The sequence below is a fragment of the Charadrius vociferus genome, unplaced genomic scaffold, assembly GCF_000708025.1.
Source record: "Charadrius vociferus isolate BGI_N301 unplaced genomic scaffold, ASM70802v2 scaffold615, whole genome shotgun sequence".
Taxonomy (NCBI): Eukaryota; Metazoa; Chordata; class Aves; order Charadriiformes; family Charadriidae; genus Charadrius; species Charadrius vociferus.
In genome coordinates, this window is record NW_009648346.1 from 24356 (window position 1) to 38157 (window position 13802).

The window sequence follows — 13802 nt, forward strand, 5'->3', positions numbered from 1 at the left end:
TAGCCGGGCGAGGAGAGGAGTCGCCACTCGGGGGTGGGCTGCGGCGGTGCGGGTCTGGTCGGTGCGCTTCGCCGCGGTACTGTAATCGCGTTTTTGTCTTTTCCTTTTGCTGTTCTGTTAAATTGCACTCTTTTGACCCACGAGTTTGGCCCTGTCATTTTCTTTTTCCACGACTGTGGGAGTTGTGCGAGCGGCTGCGTGGTTCTTTGTTGCTGGCTGAGGCCAAACCACGACATCTGGTGTCCATGCTCTGCTGTTCCTTTAGTCGATTGCAGCTTTTGAGCTGGCTCAGCTGTTTGGGCAGATCTGTTTTGATATTTAGAGAAGCAGAGGTGTCTGAGGTATAGACCTTCAGAACCAGTCAAGGTTAAGCAGCACATATAGTGGTGCACCATATATATACATATATATACATATATATACATATATATGGTGCACCATACACATACATATATATACCAGCTATATACAAGTACACCACTTGTATATAGCTTTTGTGGCTTTTTTTTTTAGACAGCAATTTTGTATTGAGTATTCAGGGGGTTGCAAGATGACTTAATGGTATGTAATTTTTTTTCATTCTAGGTGCATTACATTTTACTAGAACTCCTGATTTTACTGGAGATGGAACCTTGGGGTTCTTTTACGAGTTTTGCTGTATACTGTGTCAATTGCTCATACCATGTCTCTTAATAGGACTGAAGGTGAGATTATCTAGCCGGGGTTAGGGTGAGCATCTTGTATGCATCTGTATGTGGAGTTTTAAAATTTCTCAAGGAAGCAGCAGGGACATAAGCCATAGTGTCTTTCAGGATATGGGATGGGTCATCACCTTTCTCGATCGTCCACAGAGTACCATGTTGTCCCTGGAGCCTTTGCAGCTTGCAGCAGGCCCCTTGTAGACTGTAAGCATCAGGACTTCACTTAATTTGTGGGCCTGTAGCAGAGCCCAGAGTCTGTGGGAAGACAGAAGATTGAAGGCGCTCACAGAATGCAGGGCAGGGCACAGCTCGAGAGAGCAGCTCCTGAGGAGTGGCTGTTGCAGGGGGTTCAGGGGTGCAAATACAGAGTGGGAGTTGTCAGAAAGAAGTGGGGTTCCTTCCCTGAGCATTCAGGAGAAGAGAAGGGGTTTCTAAAGTTTTGGGAGTGAGGGATGGTTGCGAAAGGGAGGCAGGTTCATCCATCTTTCTCAGACCAGTTTTGCAATTGGATTTGGGTGTTGATGAGGTCTGTTCTGGTTTAGTCTCTCCGCAGCTGATGGCACATACAAGAAAGTCACAAGAGATGCAGTGTAAACCATCCGGGCCTCCACATCACAATATGTAGGGCCGAACACCAGATGAGTCCCATCTCAGAAAGCATTAGGTACGTTAAGGCACATTACAATATACCCTCCAGAACTCTGAGGTCTCTGCTCTTCTGTGCCTTTTACTTACTTAATCCCCTGACTTAATTTTTGCATCTGTCTCTTCACTGGCAATCCGGATGTCATGGTCATTGATACTTTGAGGCATTGGCTAGGCACTTATTTCCAGCACAGGTTTGTGTCACTCTCTTCTCTGGAATTCTTGGGGAAGAGGATGTGTATTATTTGTGTTTGTAACAACCTCCAGCCTGGGGTCTTTCCTTTATCGCAGTCCTGGGCGCACAAGCCTTTTCTATTATTCCAGTTTTGCCTCTTTCCTTAAGCGCCCAATGAGGTTTGCACTAGTATCAGTCATGGCAGTTATGTTCCCCGGTTTTTGTTTATCTACTGTGTTTTCACCACCAGTTTCTGTAGTCATAAGGTGTCCATTTTAGATCTTTGACCCCCCATGTCACACCATTGTGTTGTTTCCATCAGCTGACCATTGCTGTAATTCCCTAAGGGGCTTCATAGGTAAGGAGGTAGTTTGTGTCATTTGTTTTCTGTGTACTATACCATATCTTACTCTGGTCTTGATGTTCCCATTAGGTTTTTGTGCTAGGTGGGCCCATTGGTAGCCATACCAAGGGTCTTGTGTGCCTCAGCTCATCAGCGTAATGCTAACTGAGTGCTTCCTTCCTTGTGTTAGAAGCTCAGCCCACAGTGGCTAGACTCCACTGATGTATGCCTCCTACATCGGCCATGACACCATTGCATACCTGCTGCTGGAAGCAGGAGTGAATGTGAACATCCCAACACCAGAAGAGCGTACCCCACTTGTGCTGGCCTCCAGCTGTGGAAATGAGTGTTGCTTACTTTCCTCTACAGATGTGTAATCCCATAATGAATAGATAAAGCCACAGTACATGGTTTAAATGCACAAGGTATGATTCTCCACCAGTTGCAACCAAAGAGTGCAATTTATGTTCCGTTGTGAGTTCAGCTTCCTGAAAGGGATTCAAACTCTGTTGGTATCACAGCACAGAGAGGCAGTGGCTAAGAAACCCAGCAGAGAGGGTGCAGTAAAGAACGTTCTCTGTTGCCTTGAAGCAAGACACAGAGCTGAAGATGAAGGATATTCTTGGGTTGGACTGCCTTATTTCACTGCCCCAGCACTGGACATCAGCAGGTGGTCAAGCTTTTACTGGACAGCGGGGAAAACGCTGACTGCAAGTAAGGAGGAATCTGTCATTTCACTTCAAAAGATATCTCACTTCAGATATGAACGCGGCAGTTGGCATATGAACGCGCTCGAACGCGGAGAGGGAGAGGATGCCTGCTTTTGTCTTTCCTCCTGTACCTTAGGAAGTATGGCCCACTCTATCAGCTAATACAAGGACAGATGACCTGCAAACTGAACAGTGAAGTCTGCCCATGCTGTCACTGTTTATTTAACTAAGATCAAGAGAAGTTCGATTCAATGCTTGTTTTATTATGGGCTAAACTCTGAAAGCAAACAAGCACAATGCCTTCTGAACTCAAGTGCACTTCACAAGTCTTCCTATTGAGTTTTCTGTGTAATTGGAGTTCAATTTGGTTTTTTGAAGTATGCAGTGCATTCTCATGCCTTGGGAACTGGCTGTACATTTATGAGTATTGAATTGCCTGAGATCAGCAAGAGGTTCTTGCTTCGTTAGCTCCCGCAAAACTGATTTTGCTACTGAAAGGCAGATCTGCAATGGGAAGAGTAATCTCTTGCTATGCAGCCAATAGAGTAACACTTACTGAATCTCCACTGCGAGTTTTACTGAGACAGACCAGAGTGCAGTGGAACACGGTACAGTTTGTGAACAGCTGAGGGCAAAGGCTAGAGATGCCCTGTTAGGATATGGCAATGACTGCAGCGTATTTCAGCTGCAGTATATTTCTAATCCAGATTTGTGTGTTTGTTTTCTCTCTAGGGAGTCTGTGTATGAATATCTATTGTGGTTTTAGCACCTGCTAGAGAAGAAGCTGCTTCTAGCCATGAGATAGTGGTTCAGTACCTTCTCAATCATGTCAGTGTCTAGGCAGTTCTCTGTAAACCTGAAAATCTGTGGTTCCAGCCCTTAGTGAGGACGAACCACAAGCTTGATACCAGGCTTTTTACAGTGTTATGTTTGATCCTTGATGATAGTCATCTCTGAAGTCCCAGACTTCCAGGACTGTTCTCAAAGTATCTGCTTTCTGGAGGCTAGTACTCTAATTTTACACTGGCCTTGCAGGAGTAAGGTCTAACTGTCCAGATTTAACTGAATGATGTCTGAATTAGAAAACGAATAATGTAGTAATCTCCATACTGTTTACAGGATTGCACATGTGGGATAGTGGGCATCTTCTACCTCCAAAAGCTTATGAATGTGCATGTCTCTTGACGTTAAACAATTAATTTTTAATATCCCATTAAGCTGGTCCAGCTTACTTCCAGCAGGAGGCAGCAATGCAAAACATTTTTCAGATAAAACAAACTATTTCCCCATGGCAATGCACAACCACTACATACCTGGGGTACTTGGCATTCAGGGATTGGAGAGACTGTGGATAACTAGAAAGGCAACAAGGTATTAGAGGAATTTGAACTGCCTACCAGAGGTGGGCCTGTATTTCTGATGGGCTTGGAGGAACTAAGGCAATTCTTTGGCTTAATTCTTTGGCTTCAGTTTCTGTATATAGTGCCTTCTACTATGTACATCTTGAACATGTCTTTTCAATAGGAAGTGAAGGCAGATGTCAGAACACTGGAGCCACAGCATGGACACTCTCTATGAAGTATTGACATACGAAGATTGTGGGGCTCATAGATTTGCATGTAGCCCCAGTGCCCAAGGTCTTCTGCAGGAATCCAGGTAACGTGTTTTAGCTTGTTCATTTTAAGATGGAACCTGAAGAGACATGCTTGGTATTTTGTAAGTATGTTACTGCGTGTATGGGGTCTAGCTGGTTTGTCCTGGAAATTCCAGAATTTGTGAGGATGGAAGAGGCATGGATCAAACAAGTTTTTTGTCTGCTGGCCCTCTTCTGACCTAGTTAAACTGTTTCACTCTCCCTCTTTAAACATTTCATTTTTATTTTCCACATCATTTATAGGACCAGTAGCAAATAAAGTAGATAAAATAATTACTGTGCTGCTAACTATTTTTGTTTGAACTACAAGAAAATATGAAGAGATGAGTTCCTCAGATGAATCATGTTCTGCTCCCCAGAGACAGACCTGTTTGTAGGAGCACGGGTCCTAGCATCCCAGGCTTGGCTCAGACAATAGCAGTTGGAATCGGCAGGAAAAGAAACAGTCTCACTGTGGTAAGACTAGTTAGAACTGAGAGTCACCTGAGGTCCCCCAAATTCTTTGCAGCTATTTCTGTGCCAATATTATTTTATTTTCATTTGGGATTCATGTGTTGCTTGCACATAAACAAAGATAGTGGACATCATCACACAAAGCTATCAAATATCTGCCTTAAAAAGAAAACCTCTTGAATTCTCTTGTCAGGGCTAGATATTGATGCATGGAACATTACTACTGTTCCCCTGACTCTTGATAACAGCCCAGCTCACCTTTTTGAGGTATAATTAAAAGCTTGAAAACCCTTCTTAAGCTGATGACAGAGGAAGTCATCACACAGACCAAGAAATCATAGATCATGAAAGTTAAGTTGCTGCTCCTAGACATGTCAGTTTTGTCTTCCCTGGTGCTTGAAATACTACTAAAAATTAGATTATAAACTCCCTGCAATAGACCAAGAGCAAGATCATCCCAGTTAAGACATAACCTCCTGGATGCAGTGGTATGAGTTTTGTTTTCTTGTATGTATGTCATAGGTATTTCTAAGGCCAATTATCTAGTTGTCAAGGATAGCCAAAAATATGGACTTAAAAGCATGTTCGAAGTTTGGTTTATTCTCTTAATACAGATACAGCCACTGCAGGTGATATAGTGTGTATTAAAGTAATAATGCCAGCTTCTGAAACACTAGTGGGATGCTACTAGTGTTTTGACACAGATGCAGAGGGGTTGGCTTTGCAGGGTGTGCTTGGCTGGAGAGGGACATAGCTGGCACCTTGCTCTCTTAAGCAGATGTTTTTCCTCTTTTACAATTTGGATATGCAGCCTGGCCCTTTTTCCCCCTCTGCCTGGCACTTCCCCCTGCATCCTTCCTCTGTCCGGTGCTTCTCCTCGGCCCCCATGCCCTGAGAGGCGCTTCACCCTCTGCACTTCCTCTGCCTCACACTTCCCCTCTCTCCCCACAAAAGCAATATCTTTCTGTCCTGGTGTGGGAGCAATTGATGGATGTTTGCAATTTTTGAGGCCAGCCCTGGTGAGACTGAAAAAAAAGTGGTTTTGAGGAATAAGCTCAACTGAAACCTCCTTGCTGGGCAGCAGCTGACAGGACAAAGAAACCCTGATGGGTGAAAGAGAGAGACATGGCCATGATGACATTTCCTTCCCAGGAAAGAGCAGTCAGAAATGGCTGTCACAGAACTAATGTCCCACTCCCACCTGTACATCTGCACCAAACAGGGTGGAAAATTCCCTGGCTGCCAGCCCCAAACATGGTCCTCCACAGGAGCTCCCTGGACCCTGTTCAGGGAACAGCTGATCACCACTTTTGGGGTCAGGAAGGAATCTTTTCCCCTGGGCAGATTGGCACGGGTCCCCGGGGGTTTTTCGCCTTCCTCTGCAGCACCGAGCACGGCCCCTTGCCAGGGCTCCTCGGGGCCAGTTCTGGGCAGCGGTTCCCTGTCCTTGCCGGAGCGGGAGTGCAGCTGTGCCCTCCATCCCTCCGCCTCTCCTCCCTGTGCCAGCTTGGCAGGGGAACCTCAGGGACCTCCCTGCATGAGCCCACCCGGGGGTCTTCTGCCCTGTGCAGAGCACAGCCTGCTTGCAAAGGCCACAGGCGTGATGCTCCGTCAGGACGGAGCGTGCAATAAAAGCGGAGCATCGGTCTCCTCTGCCAGAGTTGCTGTTTCTGCTCTCAGTTGCCCCCCTCAGCTGAGGACCTGGTCTCTCACAGATAGTGCATCATCACTAATTGACATGTGAGTGAAATACGAACTATGCCTCCTCACAGCTTCTCCACCTTTGAGCAATCAGGGTGATGTTAGTGCAATAAAAATTAGAAAGACCATGACAGTATATAACCCTGACTTACATCTGTGCAGGATGGAGGTGCACTGTAATGCTCATGGAGCTCCTCTGTGGTTTTATTTGTGCTTTCCAAGAAAAATAGCCAGCTTCGCTTTGATCATGATGTGAATCCAAAAAAGATTGATAAAAATCAGATCTTGTCCTTGCCTGCCCAGAGAACCTCTGGCACAGAGTGCAGAAGTGACTGTCAGCCCCAGAGGGTGATAGGTTGCAGGGTGACTGCGTATGTGGTGTGGCTGCAGTGGTAAAGGAAGTCCCAAGGCTTGAGAGCTTGTGAAGCTGCACTAGCCCTCCAAGTTGACATGAACACTGGGATGAATTAAAGCAACATTGGCGGTGCTGTGGGTATCCAAAATAAAAACAAACCACCTTCTGACCAGCACTTGCCCTTTCTTCAGGAGTACTCCAATAGCAGATTTCTAGAAGAGCAGCTGGATTTGCTAATTAATTCCATGGTTTTCTAGGCCAGGTTCACTCCCCATCCATTGGCTCCCCCTGCTGCTCATGAAACTTTGGTGCTACTACAGAGTCACTATCCCTGACAGCACACAGGCACAGGACAGCGTCTTTGGCCAGCGTCAGGGCAGGTCCCGGTCTCCTTCATGCAATCCCTTGTGTCGGCAATGTTGCCTTGCCTCTGGGGCCCTGGGCTCACTCCATGAATTGCTGCTCTTACTGCCCTACTCTGTCACTACTGATACCCTTTAACACCCTTGGACACAGCTAGCCTAATCTTGCTGTGGGTAAACATCTACAGCTTCTTCTCTGTAGGCTCTACGGTATGGCTGTTCCTCAGGCTCACCCTCTGAAGAAATTGCTTTAGAAATTATGTGCCTGTGTGTATCATCTGCCTTGTTTCTAGGCTGGACCTACAAATGGGAAATGCAACAATCATTACATTGGACGAGCAGGAGAAGCCCACGGTCTGGTTGCACCAGACTCAGCTCAAGCAGGAAGGAGAAATCCCTTGGGGCCTAAGACCCACTGAATTTGGCTATTTCCTTTACCAAAACCAGGGAAACCAGCTTTATCAGGAGACGTGTGAGGTTCAAGGAAGAAACCTTAAGATTCTAGGCCTGTTCTGCACTCATTACCCCTTTGCTGAGCCATAAAATGATGTTGACGTGACGTGGATGGCTGTGGTCCAGGACAGACAGGTTGCAGCCCTGCTAGCAGAAGGACCCCACAGGGCTGCTGTGCTTCAGGTGGAGCTGGCTGCATGGCCAGCCCTGACGCTGCCCACGCTGGGAGTAATGCAGACAGACATGCTGTAACCTGTTATCTGGTTAATGATTCACCCAGCACAATTCAACACTTCCTGCCGTAGGCACCCAAACCTCCCCATCAATTGTAGAAGGTCACAGTCAGATTCAACATGCACAATGTTAAGCAAAAGTGAAGCATGCAGGAATTTTTTCTCTTTTCAAGCTGCTTTGGTCCCTTCATCTCATTTCCAAAGAGGTGAAAATACCAGCACGTGGTTTACCTTGGACTCCAAAAGAAAGGACACTGTGCTTTTCAGAAATACTTCAACCCCGTGACCTTTTCTGCTCTCCAGCTTTCCAGCCCACATGATTTCTGTCAATCCTTCGCGCATGCTGACAAGTAGATCCCTGCATCTGAGCTGCTGCTCCTCATGCTGTTGGTCAACCCAGGTCCTGCTGACTCGTCACTTACCCAGCCTTCACCTGGAAGTGCAGTGATATGCGTCAGCCAGGCATCAGCTTCTGCTTGCAGAGCTGCTTCCTTCTAAGTAGTTCCCATAACTTAAAGGAAGGTGTTCACCAGGGCAGTAAAACCAGAAACCTGACAAGTATACAAGGGCACTGAGAATTGCCTAAGGGAAAGCAGAAAATGGTGGGAATTTCCTCCTAGCATGAGGATCTGACCACTTACAAGGAACCTGTGTGTCTTGGGGAGGTTTTGGGGTAGTTATGTCTCGGGCCTCTCTGTATTTTCTTACAGGCATGGCTGTTTAATAGATGCTATGGTTTGTTATTGCTGGAAGGCACTCCAGAAGCCTGGCACACCACCTTGCTGAGGGTAGAATCATAGAATGGTTTAGGGTGGAAAGGCCCTTGAAGATCATCGAGTTCCAACCTCCCTGCCATGGGCAGGGACAGCTCTGACTAGACCAGGCTGCCCAAGGCCACGTCCAGCCTGGCCGTGAACACCTCCAGGGATGGGGCCTCAACAACCTCTCTGGGCAACCTGTTCCAGTGCCTTACCACCCTTAAAGTGAAAAACTTCTGCCTAATGCTTAATCTAATCCTGCCCGATTCCGGTTTATAGCCATTCCCCCTCGTCCTGTCACTACATGACCTAGTAAAAAGTCCTTCCCCAGCTCTCCTGTGGGCCCCCTTTAGGTACTGGAAGGCGGCAATAAGATCTCCCCGGAGCCTTCTCTTCTCCAGGCTGAACAGCCCCAGCTCTCTCAGCCTCTCCTCATAGGAGAGGTGCTCCAGCCCTCAGATCATCCTCGTGGCTCTCCTCTGGACAAACTCCAGCAGGTCCATTTCTTGCTTATGTTGAGGACTCCAGAGCTGGATGCAGTACTCCAGGTGGGGTCTCGCCAGAGTGGAGTAGAGGGGCAGAATCCCCTCCCTTGACCTGCTGGCCACACTTCTTTTGATGCAGCCCAGGACACGGTTGGCCTTCTGGGCTGCAATTGCACATTGCTGGCTCATGCTGAGCTTCTGGTCAATCAGCACACCCAGGTCCTTCTCCTCAGGGCTGCTCTCCAGCCATTCCCCGCCGAGCCTGTATTTGTGCTTGGGATTGCCCCGACCCAGATGTAGCACCTTGCACTTGGCCTTGTTGAACTGCATGAGGTTGGCTTGGGGCCACCTCTCCAGCCTGTCCAGGTCCCTCTGGATGGCATCCCTCCCCTCCAGCGTGTCTACCTCACCAAACAGCTTGGTATCATCGGCAAACTTGCTGAGGGTGCACTCGACCCCACTGTCCATGTCTGCAACAAAAATGTTGAACTGAACAGCTTCCAGTACCGACCCCTGAGGAACGCCACTCGTCACTGCTCTCCACTTGGACATCAAGCCGTTGACCGCAACTCTTTGAGTGCGACCGTCCAGCCAGTTCTTTATCCACTGAGTGGTCCATTTGTCGAATCCGTGTGTCTTCAATTTAGAGACCAGAGATCATCTAGTCCCCAGATCAAGCAGGGTCACTTAGACCAAGCTGCCCGGGACCTTCAGGGTGCTCCATGGCCCTTGGAGAAGGAGGCTGCATTCCCAGCTGAAGACCTGGGACAAGAGAGGACTCCTGTGAGCCACAGGACCTTCAGATGAGCGTGGAGCCTGATCTGACTCACCATCATCTCCGCAGCCAGGACTTGCACTGAAAATAGCTGATGGAGCCAGCCCAGCTTCTGCACTGTGAGTCTGGCAAGTGCAAGAGAGAAGATAATTCCCCCTTTTTTAATCCCTTCTCCCATAAACCTATACTAGAAAATACATTCTAGAGGGATGGCCCTTTCCTTAAGGGGCTACGGGTGCATACCACATCCTGTCCCCAGGTGCAGCCTCCCCAGGGTGTGGGGTCAGGCACGTGGGCTTGGCTGTGCAAGTGGAGCATGCCCAGCCTGTCTTTGCCCAGGGTGGGCTGAGCACCCATGGACACCAGTGTCACCCCAGCCCAAAACATTGCTCTACCCTAGAGCCAGGGCTGCAGAGCATGGGTGAGTCAAGCCCATGACCACAGCCTCTGGCCCCAGGTGGCAGCCGGGGAGCAGACAGATGCCACGAAAGCAGCAGAAGAGCCTGAGTCTCACCACATCTCAGTGCTCATGGAAAGACTGAGCTCTGCTCCTGCCAGCCCAGCCACCCTGATCCAGCGGGCTGGGGTGGAGGCACTGGGAGCACTCTGGGCTGCTGTGTGCTGAGGGTGCCCACAAAATCATGACAGGGTGGCCCCAGCATTGGGTCTTGGTGCCAAAGGAGGGGACCCAAGTGGGACAAACATGTGACATGGAGGCATGGCTTAACCCAGGCTCTCCTAGGCAGAGGAGGGTGACAGATGTGGTGGCACCCAGGCAAAGGCCGTGACAGCTGCCAGCTGGGGAGTGCCAACTCACCGTGTCCCAGCAGGGGATGGGGGGACTTGTGGGTGCATGGCAGAGTCCACACCAGCCCTCAAGAGTCTCCCTTGGGTCTGGAGGCTGGTTGAATTTATAACCTCAGCTCAGGTGTGAAACAACTGCATCATCCCTTCACTTGCTCCAACTCTTGTTTTGGCTTCCAATCTTCACAAGAGATTTGCCTACATAAAGAAGTTGTTTCTCTGCTCTGTCTTCCATATCCAGGGCCCTGGATGCCCTTTTGAACAGGATGGACGTGTGTTCATCCTTTCTTCTTTTTATTTCCACAAAGTTCCAAGTTCCAGCTTAGAGCAGTGGAAAGCAGAAAGGCTCATATCCGGTACTGCAGCAATTCCTTATGCAATACCACCGTGGATGCCCCACACGAAGAGCAGTGTCTTGTGGCAGTCCTCGAGCCACTCAGTTTTTTACACACAGGATCTGGTTGGGGTTGCCCAGGTCTCTGCTGAGCCAGCTCCCCTCCCTGCTTGCACTGTGAAAAGCTCAAGCTCCTCCCCAGACAGGGTAACAGCTCCTTCTCCAGCGAGGGAAGAGCTGTGCCACCCATCCACTGGTGCCTCTCCTGTGGGGATACGAGCAGGACGGGGCTGGCAGCATGTGCAGTAAACATGCTTGCACGCCTGCATGCCCGCAGGGAGCCAGCACTGTCGGCTGGCTGGGGCGAAGGGCAAGGCTGGACGTGGGGGCAGACGGGGATGTGTCAGCTCTGGGACACAGACAAAGCCCCAGGTCCAGCAGTCACCTGCACTGCCCAGACATCCAGTCCCTGTCCTCAGGATGTCCCCAGTGCCTGTGCTGGCCTGGGGGTGCAAAGGGAGAAGGAATGAGCCCTGCCATGACGTGCAGTTCAGGGCAAATAAGATCCCACTTCTGCCTTCCTCCAGCCCAAGGAATCCCAGCTCCAGCCCTGACCAGCTCAGCAGGCTCCACCAGCCTCCTTCCAGTATGAGATGTCTTTCTTGTACTGGGGAGCCCCAAATGGGACATGGTGTGCAGAGCAGGGAGGAACAATCGCTTCACCAGCTCATCCCTGCACTCCTGCTGACCCAGCCTGGGACCCGCTTGGCCACTCTCACCTCACGGGACTGCAGCTGCCGACATCTCTGCTGGAGCCCAGCACCCCCCCACTGCAACGTCAGCAGTGCTCCAAGCGCTGCGGCAGCACAGGCGTGAGCCCTTGGCATCTCAGCCCCACGTTGGCCTTGCCTGTGACCTTGAGACACGTCAGCAGAGCCAGGGGCAGGGCTGCACAGCGCTGCTCATTGGGGCAGGCAGCCCAGGGTTCAGCCCCACACCCTGGCCAGCCAGACCCCAGCCTCACCCCAGCAGCCAGCAGCAGGGCAGCATCTGGCCAGTAAGACAGTGGGGTGCTCTGTGGCATGGGGTCAGCCATGCCCCCCCCACCAGCTGCTTGGGGAGTGAAGGCCAGAGCACCGGGTGTCTCTCCTTATCCTCCATTATCTTCCAGACAAACCCAAACTGGGTCCTGAGTCCCTGACATGCTCACACACTTGGCAAGCTAAGGCTGCGCCATGCTGCTGACGTGAGGATCTCCCCATAGGGCCCCCTCAGGCTGGCATGGGGCAGCCCTGGGTGCACTGGGAGTTCAGGGCACAGGAGTGCAGCGCAGTGTGGCAGAGCCCGCAGCAGGAGAGCTCTGTGGTTCCTGGTGGGGTGGCTGAAGGCTGGTTCCCCCAGGGCCAGGGTATGCCCTAGCAAAGCCCTTCCCCAGCACCAGCATGCCAGCCCTCATCCCACTTGAACAGAGCCTGCAGGGTGGAAATGTCCTTCCACGGGGCAGGGGCCACGGAGCCTAGAGTTGGCCCCACCAGGTGACATAGCAGCTGGGAGACCTTTGCAACACCTCAGGCAATGCCACGGGTGGCGCACAGCAGCCGTATCACAGCTGCAGAGTGGACTCTGTACTGTCTGTGGTGTTGGCCTCTGTCTGTGCTGTTAGGGAAATCCTGATAAGGTGAGATAAGGCTCCACTGCTGAGCCCTGTCTGCCAGACCCTGGCTGCCCTGCAGCACTTCCAGGCGCACAGGGCTCTGCAAACCATCCACCCTGACTCACCAGCATGCAGAACCCCAGCAGGCCAGAGCATCATCCCGGGCAAGGAAATAAAACCCAGGCTGGCTCTGGAAGCATGAGCTGCACCAGAGGAAGCTCTTCCTGCTTCCTCCCTTCACTCTCCAGCCCCTTTCTTGCTCCCCCTTGGTGGAAAGAGGTGAAGCTGAACCCTGGTGGACCACTTCTCCGGGGCAGGGCCAGCATCCCTCTGGGATGTAGCAGCAATGCAGCAGGATGGGGGTTCCTGGACCCACCAGCCGCCTTGAGCAACATTCCCCCATGGCACAGGGGCCCTAATGTGGGGGGTGTGAAGGGTGAGGGGCTGGGAGTGCTGTCCCACAGCCCAGCCACATTCCCCAGGTATTTACAGGGGAGATACATCCTGGTTCCCAGGTGGGAAATGTACCAACACAGACTGGGCCACCAGGTGGAAAGCAGCTCTGTGGGGACAGACCTTGGGGTCCCGCTGGGCTGAGCATGAGCCAGGGATGTGTCCTCACGGCAGAAGCCATCAGTGGCCCCAGCTGCACCAGGCAGAGCGCTGCCAGCAGAGCAGGGGAGGGGAGTACCGGGAGAGGGAGGCAACATTACTGTGTCCTCTCCAGCCTGGGCTCACCTGGGCAAGGCATGGACTTGCTGGGGCAAGTCCAGAAAAGGGCCACGATGGTGCTGAAGGGACTGGAGCACCTGTCCTATGAGGAGAGGCTGCAGGAGCTGGGTCTGCTCAGCCTGGAGCAGAGGAAGTTTGGGGGGATCCTATTAATGTATAGAAATACCTTCAGGGAGGGTGCAAAAAGGACAGAGCCTGGCTCTTCCCAGTGGCACCCAGTGACAGGACAAGGTGCAATGGACACAAACTGGAACACAGGAGGTTCCCTCCGAACATCAGGAAACACCTTTGTAGTTCAAGTGCTAGCACAGGGTACCCAGGGAGGCTGCAGAGTCTCCATCCTTTGAGATACTCAACACGCAACGAGACACCATCCTGGACTGTGAGGCTGTTTCAGCGGGGGTCGGACAGGACAGTGGCTCCATGGCCCATACCCTACCCAGCACCCACGTGCACGAGCATGCCTCCCCACCCC

General features: G+C 50.9%; 1 protein-coding gene across 1 annotated transcript in view; it reads left to right on the forward strand.

The window, feature by feature from the left end:
* The window catches only part of LOC104286498 (group 3 secretory phospholipase A2-like), a 24009-nt gene that overhangs the window by 7541 nt on the left and 2666 nt on the right, over positions 1-13802 (forward strand). The gene's annotated exons all lie outside the window — the stretch shown is intronic.